The sequence below is a fragment of the Marmota monax genome, unplaced genomic scaffold (assembly GCF_021218885.2).
Source record: "Marmota monax isolate L192 unplaced genomic scaffold, Marmota_monax_Labrador192_F-V1.1 WCK01_AAM20220418_F8-fsc00024, whole genome shotgun sequence".
NCBI lineage: Eukaryota > Metazoa > Chordata > Mammalia > Rodentia > Sciuridae > Marmota > Marmota monax.
Window position 1 is genome coordinate 18,391,288 of NW_026695224.1, and position 13,147 is coordinate 18,404,434.

The window sequence follows — 13,147 nt, forward strand, 5'->3', positions numbered from 1 at the left end:
ACAGAAGAGCAGAATCTAGGCCAGAGCAGAATAGACATCAGGGTCAGCTCTTAGTAAAGGTGCTTGAGGCAGGATGTGTGCATTTCATTGAAAATTTCAGATGCAGACCTTTTAAAGGGAGCATCTCTTTCCACTATGGTATGAACTGATCCCCAGCCAGGGAATGAAAGGGCTGGCAGTGCACACCCTGATTCTGATCACTAGTCAACTTGGACTTGTGCCTTTCATTCTCCATCAAAGAGTAGACACCAATGGCATGAGACTAGGCTATACTAATAAAGGGCTTTAGATGTAGTGGAATCCCCAAGGGGACAGCAATGGTTCTGTCTGGAGCAATGGGACTGGGGATGGGCTTCCCAGGGCAGATGATATTCAAAATGGGTCTTGACAGATGAGTAGAAGTTCTTCCACAACACAAAGAGCAGAGGGATTTCTGGGACAAGGAAATAGCACATTCATTGATACCTAGACACAAATAACCAGGGAATGTTCAAGGAAAGCATCCATGATTTATTGGGGCTGGAGCTTGGAATGCCTGAGAACTGGCTTGAGAGGAAGCTGGGATTCACAAAGGATTTTGAATCCTAGATCAAAGAACTTGAATTTTATTCTGAAGATGATGGAGTACCCCTGGAGTTCCTAGGCAGGGGACTGACCCAACCAGATGTTTTCTGGAAATATCCCTTGGGTGTTCCGTGTGGGGGACAAAGTGAAGTCCTCGCCTGACTACAAAGTATGCCTTTCTAGTTTGGGCTGGTCACCTAGGAAACAGAAACCTCAGTTTTGCACTTGTAAGTAAAAACCACAAGACAAACACCACTTCGGAAGACAGAAGGCCCCTCGTTGGAGGGAGCCAAGGAACTGGAGCGGTTTCCTCCTAAACAGCTGTGGTGTACAAGCGTTTGGATTTTGTTTGATTATTTAAATGGAATGTGCTTCTCACTGTCTCTCTTTGTTTTATATCAACATCTGAGGTGGCCACAACAGTATCCAAATCATCCAGGGACTTGCTCAGCAAACAGCAGACGTTCAGCCATGAGCTACAGCTGGAAAGCCCATTTTTTCTATGGAATTTTAAGCCATAAAGGGACCCAGATGTTCTAAGATGATTTTCTTGGTGCTGAAAAGATGCCAGGTCTCAGCACAGAACTGCCAAGAAGATGGGGGTCTTAGAGTGGCTTCCTTGGAAACAGAGGCTGGAAGGAATATTTTGTATGCAGAAGGTTTATGGGAAGATGTTCCTGGGAGATCCACCTGTAAGGAAGGGAGGAAGATGCTGAGTGGAGGGAGAAGCTGTCCCACAATACACCTGAGACCTTGACCAATCCTACAGGGGCTGGGAGGCCTCCAAACTGAGGCAAGGAGACAGGCCCTGATAGGACACCCACTAACTCATCAGTGTCTGGCTTTCATCAGGATCACGGAAGTTCCTACCAGCTGAGGCCAGTGTCCAGTGAGTGTCACACCATGAAATGACCACGGAGGCAGCAGAGAGGGGTTATTGAGCCCCGGGGAGGGAACTGGACAAAGCTCCCAATAGCCACCACTGTGGAAATGCACGTTAGCCTCCTGACCCATAAATTCTCCAAGAATAGACTGTACAGAGTAAGATTCAGGGACAGCATCCATTTGGGGGAAGGGACCTAATGGTAGTTAGTTCCGTTCACTAATGTAACCTCTTGTGTCCCCTGGGTCCTCAAGGTAACATCCAAGGTCAGGAGCTGCCTTCCTGGTGTCAGGAGCCTTTGGGCAGTCGCAAAACCCAGCCAGAGACCCTAGAAGACTCCAGGGAGCTTTCTGCTATGGACAACCTCCCTAGAGTGGCTCATCTGGACATGTAGTTTATAATTAGGGGATCCCCAGACTCAACTGTGAAACTTTTAAAAAAAACATCTGCCCCCTAGTTTCTGCTTCAAAAAGTCTGAGATAAGCCTGGAAATCCATACTTTCGTTCAAAAGATGAAGGGGTGGTTTGAATCTACAGGCCTCCTTGATATCCTTCTCCAAGACCAGCTTGGACTGACCAGTGTAGAGTCTTGTATAGGTCAGTGTGGATCCAAGAGCATGACCCAATGCTTAGAGGGCTCAGAAGGTTATTACTATTCTATGAAATGAGTTGAGTGAGGACAGGGTGGACACAAAGTTTCGGAGAGCACACACCCTCACTTTAAGAGAGCAACCAGGACTCAGTTCCAGCTGACCACCACTAAATGGAAATGGGGCTTCCTTGAGGCCAGAGCTCTGAAGGTAAACTCCAGATTTCTAAGTGAAATCTCTTGATTAAAAAAATTTTGGCAACTACTTCAAATATTCTGAAACACTGTGTAAGCCACATGAACTGGATCTGTGAGTCTGGTTCTATTCTTGAAGTACCAATTCAGAACTGCTGGCATAGATCACCCAAGACCAAGCAAATAAGAAGTAGCATACAGAATAGTATAGACCCATGGGCTGTTATGGAAAACCTTGACCTAGACAGGCAAACTATTCTGCATTTGACAGCATAGGCGCTCCTGGCGAGGGTAGACAAAACAGAATCAGCCAGTATAGATAGTCCTAAATTGGGCAGTGTTGACTATTGTTCTCAACTATTGTTCTCAACTGAGGCAGCAGGTAGTGATACTTTCCCCTTATTTGTCAATGTCTGAGAACTGGTTTTTTGTTTGTGTTTTTGCTTTTTGGCAGGGGGAGGGTACCAGGGATGGAACCCAGAGGTGCTTAACCACTGAGCCACATCCTAACCCTTTTTTTGTTCATCTTGAGACACTAAATTATGGCCTCCCTAAGTTGCTGAGGCTGGCTTCGAACTTGTGATCCTCCTGCCTAAGCCACTCAAGCTGCTGGGATTTACAGGTGTGTACCACCACATCTGTCTTGGGAACATTTTTTTTTTATTGTCACCAATTTAGAGTTCATTGGCATCTGATGGTTAGAGGTCAACCATGCTGCTAAATAACTTACAATGCACAAAACAGTCAGCCCCCACCCCAACAGAGGATTAATCATCCTAAAAAATCAATGGTGCCACTGCTGAGAAACCCTGATGTAGACCGTCTTGAGTGAAGCAAAGCTGATCCATAGCTGGAAAGTATAAAACATCCTGAATTCATTAGTGGACCGTCCTGGGTAGAACAGTATGGGACCGCGTGGCCTTACACACCAGCCACCAGCCACATGTTGTGACCAAGCGCTCGCACAGTGGCTGGTGAAACTGAAGAACTCAATATTTTATTTCACCTTAATCTAATTTATATCTTGTGAAACCTAAATACTAACCAAGTATTTGCAATGAAATATTAACATCTGAATTGAGATGTGCTATAAGTATAAAATACACTCCAAATTTCAAGCCACACTGTAAAGAAATGTGAAATAACTTATGAATCATTTTATATTGTTTATGCATTGATTTGATAATATTTTTGATCTATTGAGTTAAATAAATGTTATCAGCATTGATTCCACTGTTTCCTTTTTATATTTTTTGAATGTGCCCACGCACGTTGGCACCCATAAAATTTACTTTGGACAGAGCTGGCGTAGAACAACTATTGGATCCTCCCTCTAGGTAATCCAGGGCTGGGCAGAGTGGACCTTCCTGAGTTTTTTGGCATAGATAACTCTGGACTGAACAATACAGACCCTTCTGGATTCATTAACAAAGAAAGTCTAGGGCTGAACAGAGTCGATCAATCTGGATAGAGAAGTGGGGTGAAGTGTTGGAGAAAGAGACCACAGTGGAAGGTGGGTCACCCAGACACTGGCGAAGAAAACAATGTTGAGTTGCTAAAGGAGTTTCCCACTCGGTTCTCTGGTCCAGGATCACACCTGGGCACAGCCTAGGAAACAGCAGGGCCTCTTTCTTATCTTTTCTGAGTACAGGTTAGTTCCAAACTCCCACCTGTTTACATAAAAATCAAGGAATAAAGAAAATATCATTTCTTGGAAAGAAAAACTTTTTGATGGTTGTTTTTCTCTCTTCAAATTCTTCAGCAAGATTGTTCTTTGGAGAGAGAGATCAAAGATGTAAAACCCAACACCCTTGTTTCCTGAACAAATTGCTTCTTTCCTGTGCAAAGAGAGGAGACGGTGGGGGCAATTGGAAGCCCCAGCAACTGGGGAGTGGGCGCTAGGGAGCCACAGGGAAGGCAAGGGGACAACTCAGTGACAAGGGCACAGATGCCACTCGGGGGGTGGGATGGAAATCCAGTGCCATGGCCAGAGCTGATGAGTCTTGTCTGTGTGACGTTGGACAAGTTTGCACAAACTCTCAGGGCTCGTCCTGGTCCCAGGTGGTGACTTTAGCAGGGAGGACTGCCCAGAGGCTCCTGGCAGTAGCCCCACAGGCACACTGATGAGCAGGGCAGGGGTGTGGGGTCAAGGGCAGCAGATGGGAGCAACTCAGGGTGGCAGTTTCCCCACAAGGAAGGGAATCAGTGGAATTGTCCCTAAGCTCCCTGCTGGGCTGAGCATGTGAACTTGCCTCTGTGGAGTCACCAGGAGGACCCTGAGAAGTCACAGCAGGTGTCTGAGGCTGAGGAGGGAGAGGGCACCAAGCAGAGCAGCCTTTTCGAGTGGATGTGGCCCCTGTGTCCCAGGCATGGGTGGTCAAGGTGTCCTTCCCACTCTCCATGTGTCCTTCTCCCATTCCTATCTGGAGCAAGGAGTCCCCTGTTCCCCTTCCTGCAGCCCAGCACTGCCTCACCCTGCTCCCGAGGGTAACCAAACAAGAGAGGACGTTTCTGACTATAACTCGGGAGAAAGGGAACAGATGTTCTTCAGCACAACGAGGTGTGGGTGACCTGCCAGCAGCAAGTCCCCCCACACCCTGCCGTGGGGTCAACTGGCTTTCAGATACTGTGACCTGAAGCTGGGCCAATCTGAGTGCCCCCACCCCAACCCCAATGTGCTCCCTCACTTCAGAATCAACCCCCAACAGGAGCACCAAGGAAGACCCCCAGCAGGCTCAATCCAGGAGAACGTGGGACCCTCAGAAGACGGGGAGTGGACGGGCTAGGGGACTGAGAGGCGGGAGAAAAGACCAGAAACTTCTTCCAGCCTCCAAAGAAGAAGACAGGGCCCCACAACAGAGCCCAGGAGATGCCAAAATGACTAGAGAGGTCACCCCTGTGTTGTGCACAAATTGTCAGATGTTCCCCTAAAATAGAATAAAAGCAACAGAAACAACTGCCTGATTCTCTGCAAGTTATCTGCCTCCTAGTCCCCGCCCCGCAAAACCACAAGATATACTCCCCCACCTTCCCAGCTGCAGCTTCGCCTAGCTTCCACTAGGGGGAGCTCTTCTGCCAGATCCAGATACTTTGGAGCCTCCCACTGGATCTTTTCCCAAGACATCCCCAACCAGAACAACCCCCCATCCTCTAGGGCTTCCAGCAGAGGTCCCACCGGCTCTTTTCCATTTCCCTGACTCCACAGACCTCCTTCTTCTAGATGTTTGTTGTGCCAGGGACCGTGTTTGTGGCACACCTATAATCCAAGGGACTCTGGAGGCTGAGACAGGAGGATTGAAAGTTTGAGGCCAGTCTCCGCAATTTAACAAGACCCTGTCTCTAAATGAAAATAATGAGGGACTGGAGTTGTAGCTCAGGGGTAGAATGTCTGCCTTGCACATGTGAGGCACTGAATCCAATCCTCAGCACCACATAAAAATAAATAAGTAAATAAAATAAAGATATTGTGTCCATCTACAACTAAAAAGTATTTTTAAACATAATAATGATAATGTTTAAAAGGGGCGAGGAATGTAGCTGAGTGGCAAAGCATCCCCCAGTTCAGTTCCATCAAAAACAAAAAAAAAGGAATTTTAAATGTTTGTTGCTTTTAAATATTGATGATGACCCACTGTGCAAAATGCCTTCACAATCAAAATTCTGTTTAGCCTTTATAATGAGTTTTGAAGCTCACAGTAGAATCACTCCCATTTGTCAGATGAGGTCACTGAGAATCTGGGGTCAGGTCCTGGGCAGTGCCAGCAGACCTTCACTGTGGCTGGGGGACACTCAAGCCACGTATTCCTGCCTCCTGTTGTCATTACTTCCATCCCCACCATCTAAGGGGCAGAGGGTCCGTGCCAGCTGGCATGATAGAGCAGGAAGGATGCAGGTTTGGGAGTTAGACACACCTGGATTCAAACCCTGGCTCTGCCAATCAGCTTTGTAATCTGGGTAAACTGCCTCATCACCTTATCTGGCAGAAACTGAGCAGCCTCAACTGCAAACAGCAGGTATTGCTCTCCAGCTGCTACAGTTTAGATCTTGAATGTCCCCCAAGGTCCATATGTTAAAGGCTTGGTCCTTAGGGCGAAGGAGCCTTTAAGAGGTGGGGCTTAATGGGAGGTCTTTAGGTCATTAATATAGTGCCCTCAGGAAGATTCTGGGGTCCCTCTCCTTCCCTCCTCTATTTTTGCTTCCTGATTAATAAGTTGAGTGGTTTTGCTCCACTATACACTCCCAACATGAGGTGCTGTCTTGCAACAGACCCAAAACAACAGAGCCAATCAATCGTGGACTGGAATCTGGAAAACTGTGATAAAATTTTTAAAAAAGAAAAAAAAAACTTTTCTCTTTATAAGTTGATTATCTCAGGTACTTTGTTACAGTGATGAGAAGTAGACTGATACAGGGCCCTATGGAATAATGAAAAGGAGATGATGAGGCAGTGTGGATGCAGATCCTTGTACCAGGCCAGAAGAGAGAGCATCATTATCAACTCTGCAGCAATGATACATCACAGATGAGACCCACAGACCCAGAGAGGCCATGCACCTTGCCCAGGATACTAGGCAGGCATCCAAGCTGGGCCTCAGACTCAGACCTCCTGGATCCAAGTTCAGAGCTGTTTTTTTCCTCCCTCTATTTTTTCTGAACTTGGTTTCCAAACAAAACAGGCTGAGCAGCCAAGAGCCCCACTTCTGCAGGAACCAGCCACCAGGAAGACTTGGATTTGCTTGTAGAGAAGCCAAACGCCACCTTCCCCCAGCTCAGGCAGAGAGGACAGAGCTCAACAAATAGCATTCTGGCCATTCCCCCCGTGGCCCGCTGAGCATCAGTCACAAGCAAAACATTGCCAGAGGATTCAGGAAGCCAATGCATTTGGGCATTTAGGAATGCCCACTGCTGCCCTCCAGTGTCCCTGCAAAGAAGGCCAATCACTCCCAGACTTTGTGTTCCTTGTCCAAAGGGGAAAAAAAATTCATCAGGGGAACAAAGAGAGTCACCGATCCTTTCATTTTACACTCTATTGAAAGGTACCACTTGCTATTCTTGAAACTCTCCAGCGCTGCCCTCTAGTGGTGGATTCGGTACAGCATTCCCGTGATCACAGAAGTTGCAACTTAGCATGAAACGCCTACTCCCATCCATCAACCCAATGACCCAGCCTGCCTTCCTCTCCAGCCTCATCTTGGGCCATTCTCTGCTTCTTTGAGAAACTGTGGCTTCTGGCCCGCAAGCATTCACCATCGGCCTCAAGTTCTTTATCATCCCCCAGCATTAAGGTAAGACTCTCATGCTGCTCTTCCCAAGAAGGACAAGAACTCAAGTTCACTCCAGGCCCTGACAGAATGCCTTTCATGAGGCAGGACCTGAGCTTCCTGCCGCACAAGTCCAGGCCAAGGTCAAAGGTGGAGAAATATTTTGGGCACGGCCTCGGCTCTCTCCTTCCATCAATAGAAGAGGTACTTCCCTGAGTGGCTGACTCTTGCTAGAGTGGACAAAAAGGACAGAAGAGATCCTTTTAAAACAAAAAATACACAGCTCTGGAGAAATTTCTTTGTGGCAACATACATGTCAAATGCATGGTCACATGTGGGAATGCATAGGGCTAGTCGGTACACACACCCATACACAGAAAAACACATTTAAAGACATACATGTGCCAGGTGTGGTGGTGCACGCTTGTAATCCCAGTGGCTCTGGAAGCTGAGATAGGAGGTTTGTGGGTTCAAAGACAACCTCAGCAATAGCAAGGGGCTAAGCAACTCAGTGAGACCCTGTCTCTAAGTGAAATACAAAATAGGGCTGGGGATGTGGCTCAGTGATCAAATGCCCTTGAGTTCAATCCCCAATACCCTCCCCCCCAAAAAAAAGACATCTATGCTTGTTAATATAGATGAGCAGTTCCCAAACCTAAGGAATGCCAGGAAGACCACCAGGAAGTTGTCCCCCAACTTACAGCACAGCAGTTTCTGAAGGCAGAGGAGTTCCAGTTCTCTCTCTCTCTCTGATAAATCTGAGCTCCAGAAATAAGCACCAAGAAGGCTGTTCAGAGGTGCACAAGCAGCCTCATGAACCTGCTAAAAGCCAAGGCAGCTGACTCTCACAGACATCATATTGAACATAGACACAGAGGGACACGTGTGACCGTGTGACTTTCTTTATTTAAAAGTAACTGGCCAAAGGAATCTGTGTGGTTAGCCGGACTGGTGCTCACCTCTGGTGGGGAGGGGGTTGATACAGACTCGGGAGAGATATAAGGGAACTTCTGAAGTTTTTTCATTGAGCCGTACATTTAAGATGTGTGAACTTAACTATGTGCATGTTTTCTTAAGAGTGGAAACCTGCTGGCCATCAGGTGGCACCAAATCTAGGAGGTTTCCTCACTGCAGGTGAGGGCTGTGGTTGCACCTGCAGGGCTTTTCCCTGCAGGAGGCGCCCTTCCTGCCTCCCTGGTCCTGCCAGGCCCTCTTCCCAGAGGCAGTGAAGCAGCCCTGCAGGCCTCCTGAAGGGGTCTGTAGGAAGCATTCCAAGCCAGCTAGGAGGGGTTCTCAAGTCTCACTCATAGCCCACACCCCAACTACTCTCCAACGCAGAGAGCCCTGCTAGGTCTACACAGTGCAGAAGTGCAGAATTCTCTAGAAGCATATCTAGTCCATGGTTAGACCGTGAGCTTAATTCTGGACATCCTCAGAACCCCAAAACACACTTGGGAGTTCAGGCTGTGCCATGCAGTCACCAGGACTGAGGGGAGAGCTGAGGGGAGACAGCGCTGGGCTCAGTTGCTCCATTTTGGAGACGTGACAGCTGAGGTCAGAATGGACAGTGGTTTGACACCCACAGTTGCACAGCCAGTCAGAGCCAAAGCCAGAACTAGAATATGGTCTCCTGACCTCCAGCCCTGAGCTCTCTTCCTGACCGGGTCTCAGTTGGTCCCTCTGTGAATCGGTCCACTGGTCTTCACAAACTTTCAGGTTTCTTCCAGCTTCACATCATGCCATCCTCTGGTGTAGGTAGTGAGAGAGGAGCAAAGAGTTCCAGAATTAACTCGGTTTATTCTTTCTTGGCAGCAGATGATATCTATGCACGTGGAACCTGCAGGGAAGTCCCCTTGACTTCTGACCACTGCCTCACCCCACAAGCACCAAGGCACCATCTCCAGGTGCTGGGCTCCCAGTGGGGACTCCTTGGTCCTGAGGGCCATGAGGAAACAATTCCACAAGAGGAAGGGCATTAGGTCTGCAAGTGAGGTGCCCAGATTTGCACAGGGGACAGATCACCATGGCAACTTGGCTAGAGATTGGAGGGCAGCTAAACAGGGTCTCAGCAGTGGTCCATCCCAGAGAGGGAGGCCCCAACTAGGGAAGGGGAGGCAGAGAAAGGAGAGGGAGGCACGGGTTCCTGAGGTATTTAGGAAGGAGGTTTCTCAGAAATATTGGACATGAAAGATGAAAAAATAAATCAAAGAGAATCTGGGCTGCCTTGTGTCTCTAAATCTGTGAACATAGGCTATGAAGCAGGTTTGGAAGAAACAGAATGTCCCATTTTGGAGCTATTTGGTAGACTGTAGGCTACATGGGCCTGAAATTCAGAACAGTCTAACTGCAATTAGAAGTCTAAGCATCAATTAAAATATGGGAGAAGGGAGGGAAATACTTTTACCTCCAGGGCCAACCCTGACTGATTGGTCGTGAGTTTTAGGAAGTGGCCTGTAACTACATATTAGCTAGGATAAGTAACATTAGCTGCGATAACACCCAGTTCCCAAATCCCGGTGACTTAACAAAAGAGTTGCTTATTTCTGCCTCACATGACAATCCAAACCAGTGCAGATGGCCCCCCAAGCAAATTTCCTTCAAGTGATGAATTCAGCCACCCAGGCTCCTTCCACTTTATGACACCCCCACCTCCCAGTAAGGGCCTCCACAATCACCCCAGAAGAGGAAGGCAGACTATGAAGGATTATGCAGTGGGCTGATGGCCAGGGCACATTAGCCACAATACATGGCCCCAGCCAAACTGCAAGGAGGCTGGGAAATAGAGCCTCCAGTTCCTAGGAAGCAGAAGCAGGATCAGGGACATCCGGTCTCTACTGTAGGCTCTGCCATAAGCCTTGGCCAGGATATGGATAAAAGAGATCTGAGATCAATTAGCAAAGTCTGTCACTGTCACTTGAGTGTGAAAATCAGCTGCAGATGGGGGTGGGGCATGAAGCCATGAATGATCTGAGCTCCTCCTTCCTGGCTTTCAATCTCCCCTGATCCTGGCCTTCCTCAGCCTGAGCCCATTAAGAAGAAGATAGAAACTGCTAGAAGATGCTCCTGCCCAGACCCTCTCTCAAAATACCTCCTCACTCTTTTATTTTTTAATTTTTTTTTTAGTTGCAGATGGACATAATACATTTATTTTATTTATTTATTTTTATGTGGTGCTGAGGATTGAACCCAATGCCTCATACGTGTGAGGCAAGCGCTCTGCCACTGAGCCACAACCCCAGCCCCACCTCTCCCCACTTTGATCCCAGTTAGCTCAGGCTGGCCCACCTCCCTGATCCAAATCAAAGCCAAAGACATGAAGCTTTCATGGAGTGGGGTGAGCAAAGATGTCCACATCCTACTCCCTGGAACCTTGAGTGTGTCCACAACACCACCAGGAGATTAATATTACAAATGGAAGTAAGCCTGCTGATCAGACAACCTTGAGATGAGGAGGTTGTCCTGGGCTGTCTAGGCCGGCCCAAGGTAGTCCCAAGGGCTCTAGGTGTGCAAAAGGAGATAGGAGGGTTGACGTTGGAGAAGGAGGTGTGGCAATAGAAGCGGCTGTTGGAGGCCCAGGGCTGCTGGCTTTGAAGATGGCAGGGGCCACTGCCAAGGAATGCAAGCAGCCTTTAGAAGTTGGGAAAGGCAGGAAGTGGACTCTTCCCTAGAACTTCCAGAAGGAATGTCACCCTGCGGACACCTGGATGTTGGCCAGGTCATCTCCATGTCAGGCTTCTGCCCTCCAGACTCGTAAGATAATAAGTCTGGGTTGCTTTAGGCCACTAAATGTGTGGTACTCTGTTGCCATAGCAATAGGAAACCCAGACACATAGAACTTCAGTCACTGGCCAGTTGTTGGGGATAAGGGAAGAAAGAACCTGTGGGTATTGAACCTGCTTGAATTTCCTAAAATCGACTTCAAAAAGGTGGACTCCAGAGTCATCCGCAGGACCCACTCAACACACACAGGCCCCACTGGGTGACAGGAAAGCGTGAGATGTGATGGGGAAAACAGGCCATGGCCAGTCCAGGGTGGGGCAGACAGTGATGTACCAAAGACAGGCCAAAGGGACAACATGTGGCATCCGCCAGGTTCACACTGGTTCACACTGGTGCAATGAGAGGGCCTGGGTCTGGAGGGAGGGGAAGGGGTGCTAGGTGGCAGGAACAGATGCAGCCCTTTTATGCAGAGGCCCCCAGTGCTCACACTGGAAGGCAGGCTCACCTGCCCTGAAGGTGCAGGGGTGAGGGACTCCCAGGGGCTTCCAGGGACTCCATGATTCACAGCTCAGCCAATGCCTCCCTGCAACAACGTGCTGATCTTAATAAAATCAACTCATTTATCTCTGACGTTTATGACCAGAGACAGAAATCACGTTGGGGAAATATATTGCTTTCCAAATTTGCCTGTGTTTCTTCCTCATCACCTGCCAGTCAGCAGAAGCAGAGAGAGTTATTTACAGGAGGTTCCGATGAGTCCGTATTAAAGATGTTGACATCTATGACAAATGCGGCAATGCAGTGAGGGATCCCCTGCAGGATGGGAAGCAGGGCTGGGAACCTCCGTGTGCCCCTGCTCAATATGTGGGAACCCAGAGAGTCCAGCAGTGGTGGCGGGGGACGGGATGGCCAGCAGAACTCAAGGACCCTGAACTCTGAGATAGAAGAATCAGGAGGACATTCACATTCAGAGCCTCCAGGGCACCAGGGGAAGTGACAATGACTCTTCCTAGGACTGCTGCAGTGTGGTGAGGGAGAGCTAGGGTCCAGGACTTGAAGGGGGAACCAAAATCCTCCAAATCGGCACCACCTGCCACTTATACAGCATCTATAGGCTCTGAGCCCCTGAGGGATAGCTTCTTTGTTAACTCTCATGGTGTGACAGCCATCGCTGCCACATATAAGCAAGCTGACTACAGGTGACACTGTCCCTGCATCCCACATGATGCCCACCAGAAGTCTCTCCTGTTTCCCAGGTGAGAAATCCAGGGAGGTTAATTCACCTGCCCAGGGAGACCCCAGAATCTCCACTACTTACCCAAATCCACCGCAAACCAGAGTGTACTGCCTAAGTGTCGTCTGCTGCTGACATCCTCCAGGTGACAAGGGTCTCAGAATTGGGTGGGGGTGTGGAGCCAACCACCCCACCCCTCATCTGCAGCTACCTGTCCCAATCCCCTCGGAATATTCCTCCCTGGTGTTTACAGCCTTTCAGCTTACTTATTAGCCAGGCTGCCTCGAAATTTATGCCAAATCAATGTTGTAGCCACAGCTCAGCCGTGAGCATTGATTTCTCGTATTTAAGGTGGAACTAGTTTAGTTCAGAAGCCCAGAGCAAAATTCTAAGGTTGGCTGAAAAGATGCTTCTTGGTGAGAGGATTCCTGGGAAGCACCTGGAGGCTGGAGCCCCTCTGGGAGAGCAGCCTTGACCTTCAGAAGTCAGGGTTCCCACGGTGGCACCTCTGTCCCAAGAAGGACAAAAGAGATGGAGGACTTATCTCTGAAGACCCTCCAGGTGCCAAGCCAGGCACAGGGTGAGGCCATGCAAGGAAAGGTTAGTCCTGTTTATCCCAATATGTGCCCTGTTTTATGAAAACCCATTCTGTGACAAATTGACCTGGGCGGGGTAATATTATAGTCACTAGACTCAGGGAC

At 48.6% G+C, this 13,147-nt stretch overlaps 1 long non-coding RNA gene across 1 annotated transcript; it reads right to left on the minus strand.

The window, feature by feature from the left end:
• Window positions 1-489: 489 nt before the first annotated feature.
• Window positions 490-12,701, minus strand: LOC124086568 (uncharacterized). The gene is made up of 2 exons (XR_006849834.2): window positions 12,531-12,701; window positions 490-1,254 (listed from the first exon to the last, which is right to left on the minus strand). It is a non-coding gene; the product is annotated as an uncharacterized LOC124086568 (long non-coding RNA).
• Between the last annotated feature and the right edge of the window lie 446 nt (window positions 12,702-13,147).